This window comes from Lathamus discolor, chromosome 3 (assembly GCF_037157495.1).
Source record: "Lathamus discolor isolate bLatDis1 chromosome 3, bLatDis1.hap1, whole genome shotgun sequence".
NCBI classification, from domain to species: Eukaryota; Metazoa; Chordata; class Aves; order Psittaciformes; family Psittacidae; genus Lathamus; species Lathamus discolor.
In genome coordinates, this window is record NC_088886.1 from 37,010,529 (window position 1) to 37,029,753 (window position 19,225).

The window sequence follows — 19,225 nt, forward strand, 5'->3', positions numbered from 1 at the left end:
CAACAGGAACCAGTAAAGAAGGCTCAGGGGAGACATTATAACAGTCTTCCAATACCTAAAGGAGGCCTACAGGAAAACTGAAGAGGGACTTTTTGTAAGGACATATAGTGATAAGACAAGGGGTAATGGTTTTAAACTGAAACAGTGTAGATTCACATGAGACCTTAAGGAAGAAATTGCATGCTATGAGGATAGTGAGGCACTGATGCATGTTGCCCAGAGAAGCTGTTGCTGCCCCACCCCTAAAAGTGTTCAAGGTCAGGTTAGATGGGGCTGTGAGAAACCAGGTCTAGCTGAAGGTGTCCCTGCTCATGGCAGAGGAGTTTGAAATAGATGATCTTTAAGGTCCCTTTCAACCCAAACCATTCTATGATTCTACAATACTCCACTTGCATGGTACTTCAGCCAACAGAGATCCTAATAATTAAATAACTCTAAATCAGGCACCATGAGTTTGTTATAGTTATCTATAAATCAATGTCATAATGCCAGTTATCATAATGACAACACTGCCTCACCGTTCTACAAAGATTACCATTGTTTCCCTATGGTTCTTGCTAGGGAAGTTGCAAATATATAGTTTGTATGCATAACTACATGTATGTATACACATATAATAAACCTATCACCACTCTATCTCCAGACGGCCAAATGTATGGGTTTGTTCACTTTCTCAAAGAGAAGCAATACTAAAAAACCGCATTACAATAAGCACACAACAGTTCCACCTAAGGACGTAGAAGCACAGACTCTTTTTCAAGAAGTTTAGCCATGCCAAGTGTAAGGTCCTACACCTGGGCAGGGACAATCCCAGGCACAGATACAGGTTGGGCAGATTCAGAGCAGCACTGTAGAGAAGGACTAGCAGGTGTTGGCTGATGAGAAACTGCACATGAGCCAGCTTCAGTGTGCGCTCGCAGCCCAGAAAGCCAACCGTATCCTGGGCTGCATTAAAAAGAGAGTGACCAGCAGGTCGAAGGAGGTGATCCTGCCCCTCTACTTTGCTCTCGTGAGACCTCACTTGGAGTACTGTGTGCAGTCCTGGTGACCTCAACATAAAAAGGACATGGAACTGCTGGAACAAGTCCAGAGAAGGGCCACAAGGACGATCAGGGGACTGGAGCATCTCCCGCATGAAGATAGGCTGAGAAAGTTGGGGCTGTTCAGCCTGAAGAAGAGAAGGCTGCATGGAGACCTCGTAACAGCCTTCCAGTATCTGAAGGAGGCCTATAGGGATGCTGGGGATGGACTCTTCATTAGGAACTGTAGTGGTAGGACAAGTGGTAATGGGTTAAAACTTAAACAGGGGAAGTATAAATTAGAATCTCAGAATCATAGAATAATTAGCATTCAAAGGATCTTAAGATCATCAAGTTCCAATCCCCCTGCCATGAGCAGGGACACCTCACACTAAACCTTGTCACTCAAGGCTCTGTCCAACCTGGCCTTGAACACCGCCAGGGATGGAGCATTTGCAGCTTCCTTTGGCAACTCAGTCCAGTGCCTCACCACCCACACAGTAAAGAACTTCTTCCTTATATCTAATCAATATATCAAAAGGAGCGTGATCAGCAGGTCGAAGGAGGTGATCCTCCCCCTCTACTCTGATCTTGTGAGACTGCACTTGGAGTATTGTGTACAGTTCTAGTGTCTTCAACATAAAAAGGATATGGAACTGTTGGAACAAGTCCAGAGGAGGGCCATGAGTTTAGATTGGATATAAGGAAGAAGTTCTTTACTGTAAGGGTGGTGAGGCACTGGAATGGGTTGCCCAAAGAAGCTGCAAATTCTCCATCCCTGGCGGTGTTCAAGGCCAGGTTGGACAAAGCCTTGAGTGACAAAGTTTAGTGTGAGGTGTCCCTGCCCATAGCTGGGGGTGTGGAACTATGTGATCTTAAGGTCCTTTCCAACCCTAACTATTCTGTGATTCTATGATTCTAAGTCAAACTTATCAGGTTGCTTTTATGGAGAACAGCTACTCAAAAGCTGTCACTTCCAGTAGTTGGTGTATATAACCGATGGGTGACTGGCTCCTTGACAATTGAAAGTATTAACTTGATTCTAACATTCGGGACAAAATTGACAATGAATTCAATGAGAAATTGGGTATAAGTGTCTCACATACTAAGCAATGAAAACTACTGGTTAAATGGAAAAGGCAAAGTATATATTCAGGCAAATTTTGTACTGTGCCAACCTTCAATCAACTTCATATATTACATAGAATCCAAATTACTGCCACATGCATACTTATCTTGTGAGTACGGTTGATGATGAAATTGATGTTTATCACTAAACACAAAGCAGCAGATAAAAAAATGACTTTTAAACTAAACCAGAATATTACTTAACATTGCCTTAATATCTGTACAATGAGATGGCACATTGTTCAGAATAAACCTTTCAAATATGACAAGCATATAATGAATCAGATTAGGGTAACAGACTCAAAACACTGAAGCAGGAAAAAAAGTTCAGCTTGAAAATCACATTCTCCACAGCCTTTTCATGAGGAAGGAGTTACCAAAATTGTGTGCCTACAAAAACTTTAAAAAAGTTCTCATGTTCAGTGGGTATCTTATTCCCTGAAAGACATTACTTTTCCTTTGCCACGTACCAGGATGACATGAAAAATGCTACAGATCGCGCTGGGTAACACTTGTCAGTTTGCATGAGAAAAGACTTCCAAATGAATTAGAAAAAAAAAAATTAACTGTAAGAATTTGCATTTTTGCCATATAAGATCTTCCTATTCTGGCTTTTTATTATTTCTGGGAATACTGCAACATGCTTAAGTCTGCTGGAATACAAAAGGTATGAACCTTAAACAGTACAGTAATTCACACACAATTATTTCTAAAGAATTTTAATTCTAGCTAAGACCTTTGTAAAAAAAAAAAAAAATCTTTTATAGTTACACAAATTGATTAAAATTTGAAAAGAAGAGAGCTGTTTAATTCTGTGTCTCCACAAAGATTCTGCCTGCAGAGAGTACACAGAATTACACACCAGCAGACCAGTCAAAACAAGAACCCAAACGCCATCAATATTTATGTATATAGCATAAAAACTACGTCTAACAACAATGACAGTAGTAAAATATAAATCAAGACCGCTGTTTAACCAGTGAAAAATACATCTGTTTCCAGCAGTTCATCAACTACACAGAGTAAATACAGTATAAGTCAATTCCTCTGCCCTCGGCTGCTTCTTCCCAGCTAGCAAGTTTGTGCTCCTCCAGGGTACTTTGAGTTATGACAAAAGTAGTGAAATGACCTGATCTGCAGAAGGCCTAGAAAAAAATGCTCTGACTGGAGCAACTGTGTTGCACCCAGGATCTCTCAAGAAGCTGCCTGCCCCTATAGCATTGGGTGACAAGCAGCTGATTCTCCCCAAAACCAAAGTAAACCCTAAACACAAGCATGGGAACCTCTACGTCTTGGTGTTAATTTTTTTTACTGATGCCATTTCCATACATTGTTATTTCAGCAGAACCTGGTCAGTCAATTTCAACAGTAGAAAAGCATTAAAAAAAAAACCCACAACAAAACAAAACGCCCAAAAAACCAAATAACCCACAAACATAAGTAAGTCTCTACTGACAGCATAGCCTGCTAAGTCTGCCACAAATTCTGGTAAAAAAAAAAAAGAAATTACATCTGCTTTCATCAGACATTAGAGTCCGATACATTTAAAGAGGTGGTACATAGCAACTAAGTTATAAATTGTATAGCTAAATATTTCAGAGCTTCTACACTTCTCTTTTTTCATCAACAGAAGATAGGTGGCTTTCCAGAGAATATTCATTCACTTTGTCACTTGAAATGTCTCTCTTGAATAATTAACACAAATACTTAACTTTCAAAGATGTTAGCATGTCATTACTTGTCACATAAATTGTAGAGTTAGATATGTGCAGAGGTGCATTTGAAGACTGCTGCCGAGCAACTTTCAGTGTCCATGAATAAGATATAGGACCTTTCATATTTCATTAGAGATATGCATACTTTCTATAGTTATGAAAGAAAGGTGTGCAGCATTGATTTCTAAAGTAAATGTTCACTTTGAACAGAACTTTAAGCAAATAGTAGAGATAGGCAGTAAATCCCATAGCTTCAGTCCAGAGGTCCTCATCCACAGACATATTTTCATACTAATCAACAAGATTAATTGGGCCTTTATGTATTTACATAGGCTGAAGGATAGAGTTATGGCTACATAGAGGCACAAGCAAACCATGCCTGCCTGTCTGCTACTAAATCAATTGACAATTTAAAAAGTTAGACCTGAATAGAAGACCCAAGTATCTTATTTTGCTCATTCCTGTAGCACAAGCTATAAAATTAGTATATGCTGGCAGGTTAATGTTGTTGCACTGAGTTGATTTCAATTTGTTCCCATTAACACACTTCCCATCTACATCTCCCTCCCATTCTCCAGGAAGTAATTTCCTACCTTAAATTTCAGTAATAAGCCTAATGGGAGGAGCTCCTATTACACAAATAGCAAAATACAGTGGTCTGGTCTGTCACTGTATTGTACGTCCTCTGCTGTTTCAGGGTGAGGTTTTTTTATGTTTGATATCTCTATATTTACAACCTGCCATACAGCCACTCTTCATAGTTCCAGCTTTTGGTAAATAACGAAACACTCTCAGCAGTTGCACCAGTGCTTACATACAGAACTACTGTTGGACTTGATTTCCTTAGAGAACTGGCATTTCCAGTTTATATGGAAAACGCTACCAGAATTCAGGCATGTATAAAATATTATCTAGAGGGAGGACACTCAGAGCACCTTCATACCCTGTACCAGGGACAGGTCACAGCTCAGGAATTCTAGCAAAAGCATTTGCAATGGACAGAAACAAGATTTTCAGGAGTATTTCCACTCCCTATCAATATCATTTCTTCATCAACAGCAAAATACAGTAAGTTCAGATAGGTAGAAACAATTAGTGCTAAAGTACCAAACGCTTCCACTAAGCACATTTGGAGAAGCTGGGAGAAAGCAGGTAGCTATTCTAGGACAGCTGTGGTTTGCACCCCTGAAAAGCATTTTGAAAGCTCACTCAACACCCCTGGGGGTTAGAGAGGCAGTAGATACTTAACAGAGATACCAACAGTCTAGAGATGCATTAGTCCACATATGATTCCTGTTGCTTCCCTCAGTCCTTCAGCTTCTAGATGTTATCTCAAACTGGCCAAGGGGATCACCAAAATATGTGGCTCCATTTTCCCTGGAGGATCATATCCCAGTTCTTACTTCCTATTCATTGTAGAAAAACTGCTTGCTTACTCTTTGTCCCTTGCTTATGAACATTCCAACAAACATTTGGTAACCTTTAGTTAAAGAAATCCCAGAGCACAGAGCTAGGCAGCAACTTTTCCTCAAGGGGCATCTCCCTTAACAATTGCAACAAGTGCAATTGTGAGAATGCAGTTATTCACAAAGGAACTGTTTTAAGCCAGAAATGTAGGAATGCATTTTAGTTTGATATTATTAAATGACTAGGCAATTTTGAAGTTGATTTGTGAATCATCCTTGCATGGTCCTTCTGACTTAAATTCTCTTTTGCTTAACCAGCATTCATTAAAAACAAGTGAGTCATTAGGTATAGTCTTGCTTTCAGGCAGGAGAAGGCAGTGGAAATTTCCCACTGCAGCGCATATCCTCAGGATCTAAAAGAAGAATCTGCTTTCCTGGTTAACACTGCCAAGAAGGCTTTTAGGCTTTTTTTTTTTTTTTTTTTTTTTTGAGAGGAGGGTGTGATTTTTTTGTAGTTAATTGAATGATAAATTGCTACTGATCTATGAAGATGCAGAAGACAGGTCTATTATAGCTGACAATAGTTATAGATTTAAACTAGTTTACAGTCTTAGCTATCTAATCAAAGCTTGAAATTTGAGAGGAAATACCATTTGTTAATTTATGGACAGAGAAATGATCATTTATCTGCATGATTTACCTGCATCAGTACAATGTGCCTGTCTTGTCTATGCTCCACCTATCATATTAAAAAAACAAAAACAAACAAAAAAACCAACCATAAAAACAACAAAAAAACCCGAATAAAAAACACCAAAAAAAAAAAAACCTAAAAAAATGAAAAAAAAAAAAAAAAACACTACCACACACACAAAAAACCCACCCAACAATTTCCTTACTAATGTAAAATGTGCAAGTCTATAGACAGTGTGTAGGCAGTAGACTCAATGTGCCATCTGCATGAATACCTCTGTGTTTTGGCATCTGAGACTTGTCCTCTGAATCTTCACAACGTAGAGAGCGCTTCCTACCTCCTGAAGGCAGGAGTACACCACAGTGTGCACAATCACGGGTACTTGCTACTTTTTAATTTAACACTTCAAAAGTTTCCTTACTCTTTAAAGGCAATTTAAATATTTTACATTTGTTTGGGGTTTTATTCGGGGGGTGAGGGGAAGAGGGGAGCGTGAAAGAGAGCGGTAGGGAGCACGGAGTGGTATGTTTGCGTGTGGAGTTGGTGTGTTTCTGTTTTGTTTTTTTCTCTTTTTTTTTTTTTTTTCTTCAGAGCTGGTTTCATTGTTGTTGGGTTTTGGGTTTGGGTTTTTTGGTTGTTGTTGTTTTTTTTTTGTTTTTCTTTTTTTTTTGCATAAGACTTACACAAGGAACTAGAGAGAAATTTTCAGCTTATGTCTAACTGTCAACCACACTATTAATGAACAGATCACTCCTCTTCACTTGGCTGCAATAGTACAGTCGCACTTCTCCCATCAGGAGATGGGCAGGGCAAGGAAAGACTTTCCACGCCATGGTGTCGTGGTCATGGTGCACTTTATGCATTTCAGGAAACGTTTACTCATTCAAGTCGAGTAATGGAACACGAAAGGATATCCAGTTCCTTTCAAAATTCCAGTCCAAGCAAATTGAGTGTTTCTGCAGTACATCATGTATAAAGCAGTAAATTTCTTTCCAGAAGGATATTATCAGTGGTGTGGATGGTGGAAGGTATGCATTAAAGTGATGTGAAAATGTAGAAAAGAAACATCAGAGAAAAAAGAGGTATCAAGAAGAGGAAACTGTACAAAAACCCTACAAACCACAATTCAGATGGATAACCAAGTGGAGAGAAGAACTAATCTATTGTTAAGAACGTATAAACTCATTTCTCCTGCAGTCAATGACAAAAGTCTTAATTGCACTGTTGAATTCAGACTGAACCAATATCAGCAACATACACTGTGCTATCACACACTAATTTTATTAATACACCTGCTTCACTAAAACTGCTTACTACTTTGAAAAGCTGTGTCATTTGAGAGATATAAAAAGCAGCAGGAGAAAAATGGCAAAATATAAAGCGCAACCCTTAAAAGCAGAGTTTGCTCCCAGGTAGTACCAGAAGTAGAAACGAGATCTAAGAACGGGTTTATTCTGTTGCATCTAGTGTCATGCTAACCTCAGCAGGATACCAGGTCTCACTCCAGAAGGCAGCCCTGAAATTGCTCTTAGACATGCTAACCCAGCATGGCTATGTTGAACAACTCAGACGGTTATATATGCATCAAGGTTACTTATTCTCAGTAAACCAGAATCTGCAACTCCAACATTTCCTCTGAATTAGGAATGGGCATAATGATTCTTCTCATTTTTATTGGCACATGGTGCTCTGGGTTCATAGAATCATAGAACACACTTAGGGCTGGAAAGGACCTTAAGATCATCTAGCTCCACCCCCACTGCCATGGGCAGGGACACCTCATACTAAACTATGCTACCCAAGGCTCTGTCCAACCTGGACTTGAACACTGCCAGGGATGGAGCATTCACAGCTTCTCTGGGCAACACATTCCAGTGCCTCACCACTGTTACAGTAAAGAACTTCCTCCTTATATCCAATCTAAACTTCCCCAGTTTAAGTTTAAACCCATTACCCCTTGTTTTATCACTACAGTCCCTAATGAAGAGTCCATCCCCAGCATCCTTATAGGCCTCCTTAAGATACTGGAAAGCTGCTATGAGGTCTCCACGCAGCCTTCTCTTCTCCAGGCTGAACAACACCAACTTTCTCAGCCTATCTTCATGCGGGAGGGGCTCCAGTCCCCTGATCATCCTCGTAGCCCTCCTCTGGACTTGTTCCAACAATTCCATGTCCTTTTTATGTTGAGGACACCAGGACTGCACACAGTACTCCAAGTGAGGTCTCACGAGAGCAAAGTAGAGGGGCAGGATCACCTCCTTCGACCTGCTGGTCACACTCCTTTTGATGCAGCCCAGGATACGGTTGGCTTTCTGGGCTGCAAGCGCACACTGAAGCAGGCTCATGTGCAGTTTCTCATCAGCCAACACCCCCAAGTCCTTCTCCACAAGGCTGCTCCTAATCTCTTCTCTGCCCAACCTGTAGCTGTGCCTGGGATTGCTCCGACCCAGGTGTAGGACCTTGCATTTGGCATGGTTAAACTTCATAAGGCTGGCATCAGCCTATCTTACAAGAGTGTCAAGGTGCCTATGGATGGCATTCCTTCCCTCCAGTATATCAACCGAACCACACAGCTTGGTGTCATTAGCAAACTTGCTGAGGGTGCACTCAATCCCACTGTCCATGTCAGTGACAAAGATGTTGAACAAGACCGGTCCCAACCCCGATCCCTGAGGGACACCACTCTTTCCTGGTCTCCAGCTGGACATAGAGTCGTTGACCACAACTCTGCATGTGGCCATCCAGCCACTTTATCCACTGAGTGGTCCACCTATCAGATTGATGTCTCTTCCATTTAGAGACAAGGATGTCATGCAGGACAGTGTTGAACACTGTGCAAGTCTAGGTAGATGACATCAACTGCTCTAACCCTGTCCATCAGTTCGGTAGCCGCATCACAGAAGGTCACCAAATTGGTCATCGGTGATTCATGTATAAAGAAACCAAACAAACTACCCAAACCATCAAATGCTAGTAAAAAGAGAAACTATATTCATATTTAGAAGCAGCCTATCCATTGCTAAGCCTCCAATAGCCTTTGTACGGTTTTAATTTAACAGTCATTGCGTAGCCCAGTGTTATAGATAGATAGATATTTTTGAAAACATGGATGTATACTCTTTCCAGAGGTGTTTTGTCTATTTTGTCTATCTGAGCAGTGTGGTAGTCAGCTTAATACACACGTCTTAAATTGTACACGTACACAGTCATTAGCTTAGTATAAAACTACATTTCAGTGTATATGCATTTCACATTTTGCCTCGTGGCTGAAATCCCCTCCACGAGTATGCAGTTTGACTATTCACATCTGATGTAGCCTAAGAATAGAGTATCTGATGAAGTGAGATATAGGATCAAAGTGTTAGCTTTTACACTGCAACACAGAGATGTTCTCATATAGAAAAAGAAGAACAGTATTTCGATCTGTACAAAGTGGTATTTTCCTTCAGGTTTTACAAAGCAGCATAGAAAGTGCAATTGTTATACACTGATAAAAGGAAATTTCCTCTTTCAGTTAAAATGTCAATAGTGTAAAAAACATATATTCCATATCAACACATGAAAAATCCAAAACAAAAAATCTTCCAACTGAAAACAAAAAATTTAGTTAGATTCTTAGAAGCTTGCAAAACGTCTGAAAAGTCCATTGTCCACATGCAGTCTTGCATCCACTTGTTAGGCCCTCCAGCTTCCAATACTCAGGTCTTTGACTTATTTCTTTGCTCTTAAGAGACAGCAGCCAGATGGCCAAAATTGAATATCCCTCCCAGCTGGGCAGTGTGTATGCATGTGCCTGCTACCCATCTGGCCAGCCAGCCTACAGATAGCTTCAGGCTGGCCAGCCAGAAAACATATGTTGCCTTTCTCTGAGCTAGTGGACCAGCCAGCAGAAATCCAGGAGCAAACCACGAGCTAGCAGTGAAAAGTTGACATTTTGTCCTAGAAAAATCAAAAAGCACCCCTGCTCACTTGGGCTACATACTTTTGCTGAAGGCTCTTGATATACAGAAGGATGCATAATCTACCTGTCCTCCAGTACCTGTTGTGATTATATCATGCATAGGTGTAAGCAAAGCAGGTCAGAAGCAATTAGGCAGAGAAGCCAAAGAGCTAGTGACATGCTTCTCCCCAGCATTCAGACTCTGAGATACTTGCTGAGCCAGAAACATAGCCCCATCATCACAGCTTGTAGTTGACAAGATATTCTAATTAGCACAAAGAAATAGCTCTCTCTCTCTCTCTATATATATATATATATAAATGTGTATATAAATATGTACAAACATATATCTCAATCTCTGCCATGAACACACAGCCACAGGGTTGCTTGAGAATCAGAACTAACAGTTTTAGACCAAATTCCACAAAAAGATTTAGGGCTGGATAATATTTTTAACTTACACAGGTAACTCCCACATACCTGCTTCCAGATGCACTCCAGAAAAACTCATTGCTTCAGGCTGTGCTTAATTTTCCCCTACTATGCAGGGGAGTGTTAAACATACTATATAGAATGAGGTCCATAATAGCCACATACTGAGTAGAGGATTACTAAACTACATAACAGAATATGCTGAAGAGAAGTGCATCTCTGGACAGTTTTGCAATGGATTTATCTTTCAGGAAACCAGTATTAGTCACATTAAAATCTGTATGTTTTATTTAGTAATACCCCTAGAATTTGAGACGTTTTGTGGTAAAAGGTCTCATTATAAATCTGTATACAAGCAACTGGTAATTAGATATACATAGCTACCACCATATCAAGATGAAATGCTGTGTTTACAACAAATACATTACAAACTCCAGGAAACTAAATTACCATGTAGACAGACGACGGGAATAGCAAAATACTAGCAGCCCCTTTTGCAGACAGACACTAGTATTGTCCCAGTTTCTGCAAAATAGTTTGGAGACTCTCAGTAATATTTTTATTTTAGCTTTTAGCTTCCTCTTTTACTTTTTTTTGTTTCAGTTAATAACATGATCACATAGCTTTTCTCAACCCCCATACCTTTCTTTTCCCATTCATCACTAATCGTTTAGCCCTCCCTATGACTTTCCTTCTCTTTTCTTTCCTCTGACCTCTCTCCAGACACCATCTGAGCTCTCGAACCATCTGCAGTCTCTTGTCCAGTTCCTAAAGCCACCAGAGACCCTCTCATAGTCTGTTTTTCCTCTCGATAATCACTGAAACCACTGTCACCAACACTGACATCTTCTTTGACAAGGCTTAGAAGAACCAACCTCAGCCTTCATTGATAGTCCTTAGACATTATCCTCTCTTGGGTATTTGGAGTCAGTGCCCTGGTCATCCCAGCACTGAACCAAAATACAGGATACACAACCAAATTCAGGACATACAAGACAGTATCTGCTAGGCATACTAGCAGATACTAGTATGCCTAGTACTATTTTGGAGGGATTGTTTGAGGCTATTCACCCCTTCAGGTAATTCTGGGAAATCTATGATGATTGCATTACATCTTTATTACAGAGATATTTAACCACAAATGTTTAATATACAATATATAAAGTATTGCATACCAGAGCACATGGTGCAAAATTTCAGCCTGACACAAACCCCTCTGCAGAGCCACTATTTAGATTCTAGGCTGTTGTTATGAACCTATTAACTTCTCAAGATATTAATGGCCCAGCCTCTTGATTTTTCACTTTTCAGCTCTGTTGCCTCTCAGCCTTGTAAGCCTATTACTGAATTGCTTCAAAACCCATTTACCTCCAAAGCATAAAATTCTAAACTGTCAGACAGAAAAGACATTTACTAATTAATTTAATCCCACACAAGACATCTGTCAAGGCAAAGACAGAGTATGGACCATATTTAATATTCATATTCTAGTATTATCAGAAACATAAGGGAGGTTCCATCATTTTGAGGCTATAAAGCTACATATAGCATTTGATGAAGACCTCGGCAGGTACTGTTTCTGAAGGTTTTCTTCCACTCCATGGAAAACTATTTTTTCACCCAAAATGAAAATTGCTCGCTACACTGGTGTACAGATAAGGCTGTAAGTTAAAATGGAATAATAGAATTGTCTTCTGCTTATGTTTTTTTTGTGCTTAGTTTATTTATTTTGGTTTTTTTTTTAACACCACTAACACTCATACTTGCAGCTACTCTTTGGCAAAAAATCAACACTTTACAGTGTTTCCAAGTTTCTGAGAAAATTCATTTTCATTAGTTCCCCTATTTTAAGCCACTTCAACAAAACATAGTGCAAGCAGCCACCAGAACAACATGCAAGGGTACCCGTCTGGATTTTGTAGCATTGAACTGAATTTCACTTTCCACCCTTTGGAATTTCAAGGCTGGAAAACCATGGCGATTTACTTACAACTGTCCTGAACAGCATACAGCAGCATCACCAAGCTCTACACTTGGCATTCTTTATGTCTTCCTGCAATCTGCTACAGCCCAACAGCTGGTGAGCTCACTGCTCTGATCTGTTACACCAGGCAATACCACTGTTTGGTTTCTCACTCCGAGCTCAGGCTAAATAGTAATAGAATTAGCTTTAACTTGCTTGGCTCCAGACTGGCGTGGAGCAGAGCAAGCTCATGGGCAGGTGCTACCACAGCTGTCAGGTGGTCACTCTACAATGTTGCCCGCCTTTCGCAGCTGCAACGTTCACTTGACCATGTCCTACTTTTAACTCAACTTGGGAAAGTAGTTTGGTCGAGGCCAGACAAAAACAACTTTATTTCCCACCCCGCACTTGACAAAATAAACCCATATATCTGCTATTAGTAGTGAGTGCAGCTTTAGAAAAGAGCTTATCTGAGAAAATACAGTATTACACCATGTTCTCATGCATGGTGTGCCAAGACCTCTCTCCAATATATTTGGAGACAAAAAACAAACCACGACACTGGTCTCCAGTTTTAAACACATATTAAGATTCCAGTCAGTATTTGCTTTAAAGTATTTTTTTTTTTTATTGGGGAAAAAAAGATTGCTGTTATATGACATTACTATGAATTTATTAAATTACTTTGGGAAATTATATTTGCTGATATGATTCATTTCCTTCGTAAGAGATTGACTGATAAGTCCCCTTACATCCATCAGGTGACCTTCCTCCACTGTGACATTATCAGGGAAAAAATAGGACTACACATATAACACCTCCATCACGAGCTTAAGTAATTGAGAAGTTACACTGATCATTTCAAATTTTAGGAAAGCTAGAGTTGTATTTACCCCTCATATTTGCCCAATGAAGATCAGTTAAGGAAAAAATCCAATATGAGCAGCTTCCTTACAGGAAATCCAGGTAATTCAGATAATGGCCTCAGTACAAAATATCTGCAGGTTCTCTCACAGAATGTGTTTCTTAAGACCTGAAGGCAGTGGCATTAAGAGCTCCAGGCACCTGGCAGGATCTGGCCCTACTCACAAGAGGTTACTGTTTCAGCTAAGAGCCATCCACCATCCATCAATTTGTTTCTTTCCTCTGTGCCTGTCAATGAATTCAACCTTCTGCCCATTTGCTTTGGTGACAAATTTACTTGCTACAGGCACTTTCGAAAGCCGGCAGTGCCTACAGAGCAGAACAGGACTTTTCAAGCAACTGCATTTTTGAATGCTGAGCTAAAATTCAGTTTGAGTTTTTCTTGCTATGTAATAAAGTCTTAAGTCTTCTGACAGAGGCATTGCCCTTAAAGTAACACAAGAAAAAAGATACTGGCACAAGCGGGACAATAAGCTTTGCTCTTGAATGGTGCTTTCATTTCCATAACGTCTCATTACCTAAAATACCCTTTAATTTACAAGTCATTTTCAAAAACACAATTTCTATATTATTGTGCAAGTGCAACAAATGCCATCTCAGAAAATAAAGTATTTTTATACTCAGATACCTGAAAAGAAATACAATCCAGAATTAAAAAAAAAAAAAAAAAAAAAGAGTTTTGCCCCCCCCCCATCACTGAAGTAAAGTCAGCACTGACCTGCCTACTGTTACCTCACAGTCTTGCCAGAGCCATGCAATGCTTTGGATTGGATGGGACCTTTGAGATTGTCTCAGCAGGACTAGGGTTGGGCCAGGGGCTCAGGGACTTCTCCAAGTAGGTTTTGAATACCTCCATGCCACTTTTCCTCCATGCCAGGTGGCTACCACCTCTATAAGAAGAAAAGCCACAATCACAACTCCTCTTCTGGTCTTAAAAAAGTAAGTTTCCATTGTTTTCTCCTCTTGACCTGCAGACACAGCTGCAAGAAGTGCACCCCATGCACTCCCCCTTGGGCTACCCATTCAATTTTGTCTAAGAAGCTCTTCATTACACTTTGGAAAATTACCAGAGGCTTTAAACCAAAAGCACCATCAAAAGTAATGTAAATAAACACAAGAGCCAAAAGATCCACTCCTGTAAGTGTAAAGAAGCAGTAGTACAATCACACAATGCTTTCAGCTGGTTTGCAGGGAACAGCTTCTTGTTACATGAGCCACCGTATCAAATAATTCAAAATAAGTTGGGCTTCTCTGACAGATTTTTCAGGCTGAAAATGCTTAACTGAAATGAGAGCAGCTTTGAAAACCACAGCATATCATAATTTGCCTTTGCAAAAAGGTTGATCTCCTGAAGGTCTTGCAGCAACAGAAAGTTTGAAGGATAGCAGGGTAAAGCGTTTCAAAACTACAGAAGCAGGTAAACCAAACATTTAATTTTCTTTTCACATGTTAAAAATTATACAATCTATCAATGCTATATGCTAATAAGCAGGCACATATGTATCCTGTAAGCCTGCTCAGTGATCTTTGTTCATGTCTGGGAATATGTCTTCTTACTTATGTATATTTATCTCAGTCTACTGGAAGCCATTACACATGCATATAGATATTTTCATGAAGGCACTCTACCCTTCTCAGTTTCCTACATATTTTATGGTACTGTTTACTACAATACTAATTTCCATCCTAGTTCACTTCTTACATTAGAGATACAAGTAGGTATTACAGTGGCATTAACCTGGATTTTCATAAAATAAAAATATTCTAAGTTCTACACTAGGCAAGAAATATGCTCACCTGCAAATCTACCAGAAGTAGGGGAAAACAGATTAAGGCAAACTCGGTCTCATTTTTTATGAAAGATTCAGATTTGCACTGCATTTCATATACAGAAGGTCCTATGAAATATTAGTAAGGAGAGAAGCAGAGAAGAAAGTGTAAGATTAGACTGGGCTCTGAAAATATGAACATCAAAATCAAATACTCCCAATATAGATAAAGAAATGCCTCAAGGATGACAAAGAAGAACCTTCAAAAGCTGCCAGATTGCAGGATCCTTTGCTTTCCAGAATCATAGCTATCAAAAAAATAATATTTTTTTCAAAATTCATTTTACCCACAGAGGGTTGTCTCTCTGGCACCAAAAATGAAAAGTTCTGTTATCCAACCACAGCAGAGTTTGAAAAATGGAAGTGCAACCCCCTTTTGTTTTTCCAAAAGGAAGAAATAACAAAGATTTATAAATCATTGTCAAGAAGGTGGTTAACAGTTCTGTATTAACAGACATGATTGCTGTCAAGGTAGTTTGTTATCCAAAGTACTGAGCCCTTTGAAAACCCAAGCATTATTTTTTGCCATATTAAAAGACAATTTACCCTTAAAAAAACCAACCTAACCTGGTCTGCCACAGATTAATAAAAATTTAAATTAATTATTAAATATGCTGATCTGGCTAGGAAAGGGAATACAGTCTTATTACAAGGCAACTGCATTAAATACAAGAATACATAGATAACTGTGCAACATTTTGGACTTCACCTACTATTCTCACTCAGACTTTATGTGCATTTTTCTATACAAGTATATCTGGCAGTCTGGCTGTATAGGTTCATGTTAATTTATCGCCAAGGAGATACAATATGCAAAAGCTGCAGTATTCATGCACTTGAAACACGGCAACATTTTCAAAAGTGTCTCCGCAAGGCAGATCATGTCTCATTTTGAAACCAATCCTGAAGTCAGTATTGAAAAACCCTTTCAAGAACAGATTCAGCTGAGGCACTAACTTTTTAATGAAATTAAATACTAATACTCTATTAATCTCTCAATAGTTTGATTACTTGTATACCTGTTTAACTGCATATTTAGAGGATTGATCTGAATATGAAATAGCACATTTGAAGAGATGAAGTGTATTTTTGTGTCTCTCAAACCTTCAGAAAACACATTGCTTCCAACAAAGATTTCTACTCCATCTACCTTTTTCCACATTAGTTAGCAATTTCTTAGTTTTACCTATTTCTGTCCTGAAAAAAATAAATAAATATCTATTTAACATCATCTACCTGAACTCATGTAGTGTTCAACACTGTCCCAAATGACATCCTTGTCTCTAAATTGGAGATACAAATTAGATGGATAGACCACCCGGTGGATAAAGAACTGGCTGGCTGGCAGCACACAGAGTTGCAGTCAATGGCTCAATGTCTAACTGGAGACAGGTAGCAAATAGGCATTGGGACCGGTCTTGTTCAACATCTTTGTCGGTGACATGGACAGTGAGATTAAGTGCACCCTCAGCAAGTTTGCCAATGACACCAAGCTGTGTGGTGCAGTTGATATGCTGGAGCAAAAGGATGCCATCCAGAGGTACCTTGACACACTTGCGAGGTGTCCAATGCCACACTTATGAAGTTCAACAATGAGAAGTGCAAGGCCGACACCTGAGTTGGGGCAATCCCAGGCACAGCCACAGGTTTGGAACAGAAGTGATTCAGAGCAGCCCTGTGGAAAAGGACTTGGGGGTGTTGGTTGATGAAAAACTGAACATGAGCCAGCAGCATGCACTCGGAAATCCAGCTGTACCTTAAACTGCATCAAAAGGAGCACGACCAGCAAGCAGGTTAAAGGAGGTGATCCTGCCCCTCTGGCTCTGCTCTTGTGAGACCTCACTTGGAGTATTGTGTGCAGTTCTGGTGTCCTCAGCATAAGAGGGACATGGAGCTGTTGGAGCCAGTCCAGAGGAGTGTAATGAGGATAAAGGAGCACCTCCTGTATGAAGCCAAGCTGAGAAAGCTGGGGCTGTTCAGCCTGGAGAAGAGAAGGCCACATGGAGACCTCATAGCAGCCTTCCAATATCTGAAGGGAGCCTATAAGGATGCTGGAGAGGGGCTGTTCATCAAGAACTATAGTGATAGGACAAGGGGAAATGTGTTTAAACTTAGGGGAAGTTCAGGTTAGATATAGATATATCTGAAGGTGCTGAACACTGGAACAGGTTGCCCAAATAAGTGGTAAATGCTCCATCCCTGGCAGTGTCCAAGGCCAGGCTGGACAGAGCCTTGGGCGACATGGTCTAGGGTGAGGGGTCCCTGCCCACGATGGGGTGGTTGGAACTAAATGACCTTAAGGTCTTTTCCAACCCAAACCATTCTATGATTCTATTTTATGTCTTACTCTGAATTATTTTTGCATCTATAAAGGTGCACAGGCAAGCATTTTATTTCTCTGTGTCCTAACTGGTGATATCAGTACTTTACTGTATCAAAGAAAATGCTTTCTGCTTTTTAACTGTAGCTGTTGAAAGTCTGCACATTCCATCTCTTAAGATCTGTTTTGAAGGCAACCGCCTTTCTCAATAATGTGATTCCACCCTTGAAACCAGTTGTAAAAACTCCATGTCAACTACTGATACCTAGCTACTCACTTGTGCCTGCAATTACAGCCCCATGAAGGGCTACCAGTGACTCGGAGCTGCTGGCATGGTGTGGCTCATTCTGAATTATTCTCTCTTTGCTAGAATTTAAGCTGGTTTTGACAGTGCTAAAAATCACAAAAAAGACAAATTAGTATTCCTTTGATCACTACATGCAGTAGTTTTAATGGGCTGCCTTATTTTCACAAAATACAACCAATTATTTCCTCAGATATCTTTCATCATAATCTACACAAGCTAATAAATCCCTACTTACCAATTAAACCATCCATTCATCAACCAGTCATTTACCACAGCTTCCAAAAAATCTGTATTTTTATTTGCAACTATGATTTCTATTTCCAATGACCTTTGTTTGGTTTGGACATTTTCTGTTGCTGACACTGACAGTGGGATTGAGTGTGCCCTCAGCATGTTTGCCGATGACACCAAGCTGTGTGGTCCGGTTGATATGCTGGAGGGAAGGGATGCCATCCAGAGGGACCTCGACACGCTTGTGAGGTGGGTTGATGCCAACCTCATGAAGTTTAACCATGAGAAGTGCAAGGCCTACACCTATGTGGGAGCAATCCCAGGCACAGACACAGGTTGGGCAAAGAAGAGATTTAAAGCAGCCCTGCGGAGGACTTGGGGGTGCTGGTCGATGAGAAAATGAACATGAGCCAGCAGTAGGTGCTTGCAGCCCAGAAAGCCAACCATATCCTGGCCTGCATCGAAAGGAGTGTGACCAGCAGGTCGAAGGAGGTGATCCTGCCCCTCTACTCTGCTCTTGTGAGACCTCACCTGGAGTATTGTGTGCAGTTCTGGTGTCCTCAACATAAAAAGGACATGGAACTGTTGGAACAAGTGCAGAGGAGGGCCACAGGGTGATCAGGGGACTGGAGAACCTCCCATGTGAAGATAGGCTGAGAAGGTTGGGGTTGTTCAGCCTGCAGAAGAAAAGGCTGCATGGAGACCTCATAGCAGCCTTCCAGTATCTGAAGGGGGCCTATAGGGATGCTGGAGAGGGACACTTCACTAGGGACTGTAGTGACAGGACAAGGCGTAATGGGTTAAAACTTAAACAGGGGAAGTTTAGATTGGATATAAGAAAGAAATTCTTTACTGTAAGGGTGGTGAGGTACTGGAATGGGCTGCCGAGGGAGGCTGTGAATGCTCCATCCCTGGCAGTGTTCAAGGCCAGATTGGACAAAGCCTTAGGTGGCATGGTTTAGTGTGGGGTGTCCCTGACCATGGCAAGGTGGTTGGAACTAGATGATCTTAAGGTCCTTTCCAACCCTAACTATTCTATGTTTCTATTCTATGATTCTATGATTTTCCTTTAAGGCAATTATTTCAATTTGATACTGGATTTAAATGTTAATATTCAATAGACCTTTCATTTTCTAATTTATGCTTCTGTATTCAGTATATAAACCTGTACAGAAACTGAAGAACAAGTCATTTATAAAAATTGGAAAAATTCCGACTGATGTTAGCAGGAGGCTATGGAGCAAATAAAACTAAACTATTTCTTAAAAAAACAAACAAAAAAAAAAAAAACAAAAAACACAGCTGGAATTCACAGAC

General features: G+C 40.2%; 1 long non-coding RNA gene across 1 annotated transcript in view; it reads right to left on the bottom strand.

Annotated features, from left to right (window-relative positions):
- Window positions 1–19,225, bottom strand: part of LOC136010931 (uncharacterized) — an 89,092-nt gene that overhangs the window by 24,082 nt on the left and 45,785 nt on the right. The window lies entirely within an intron of this gene.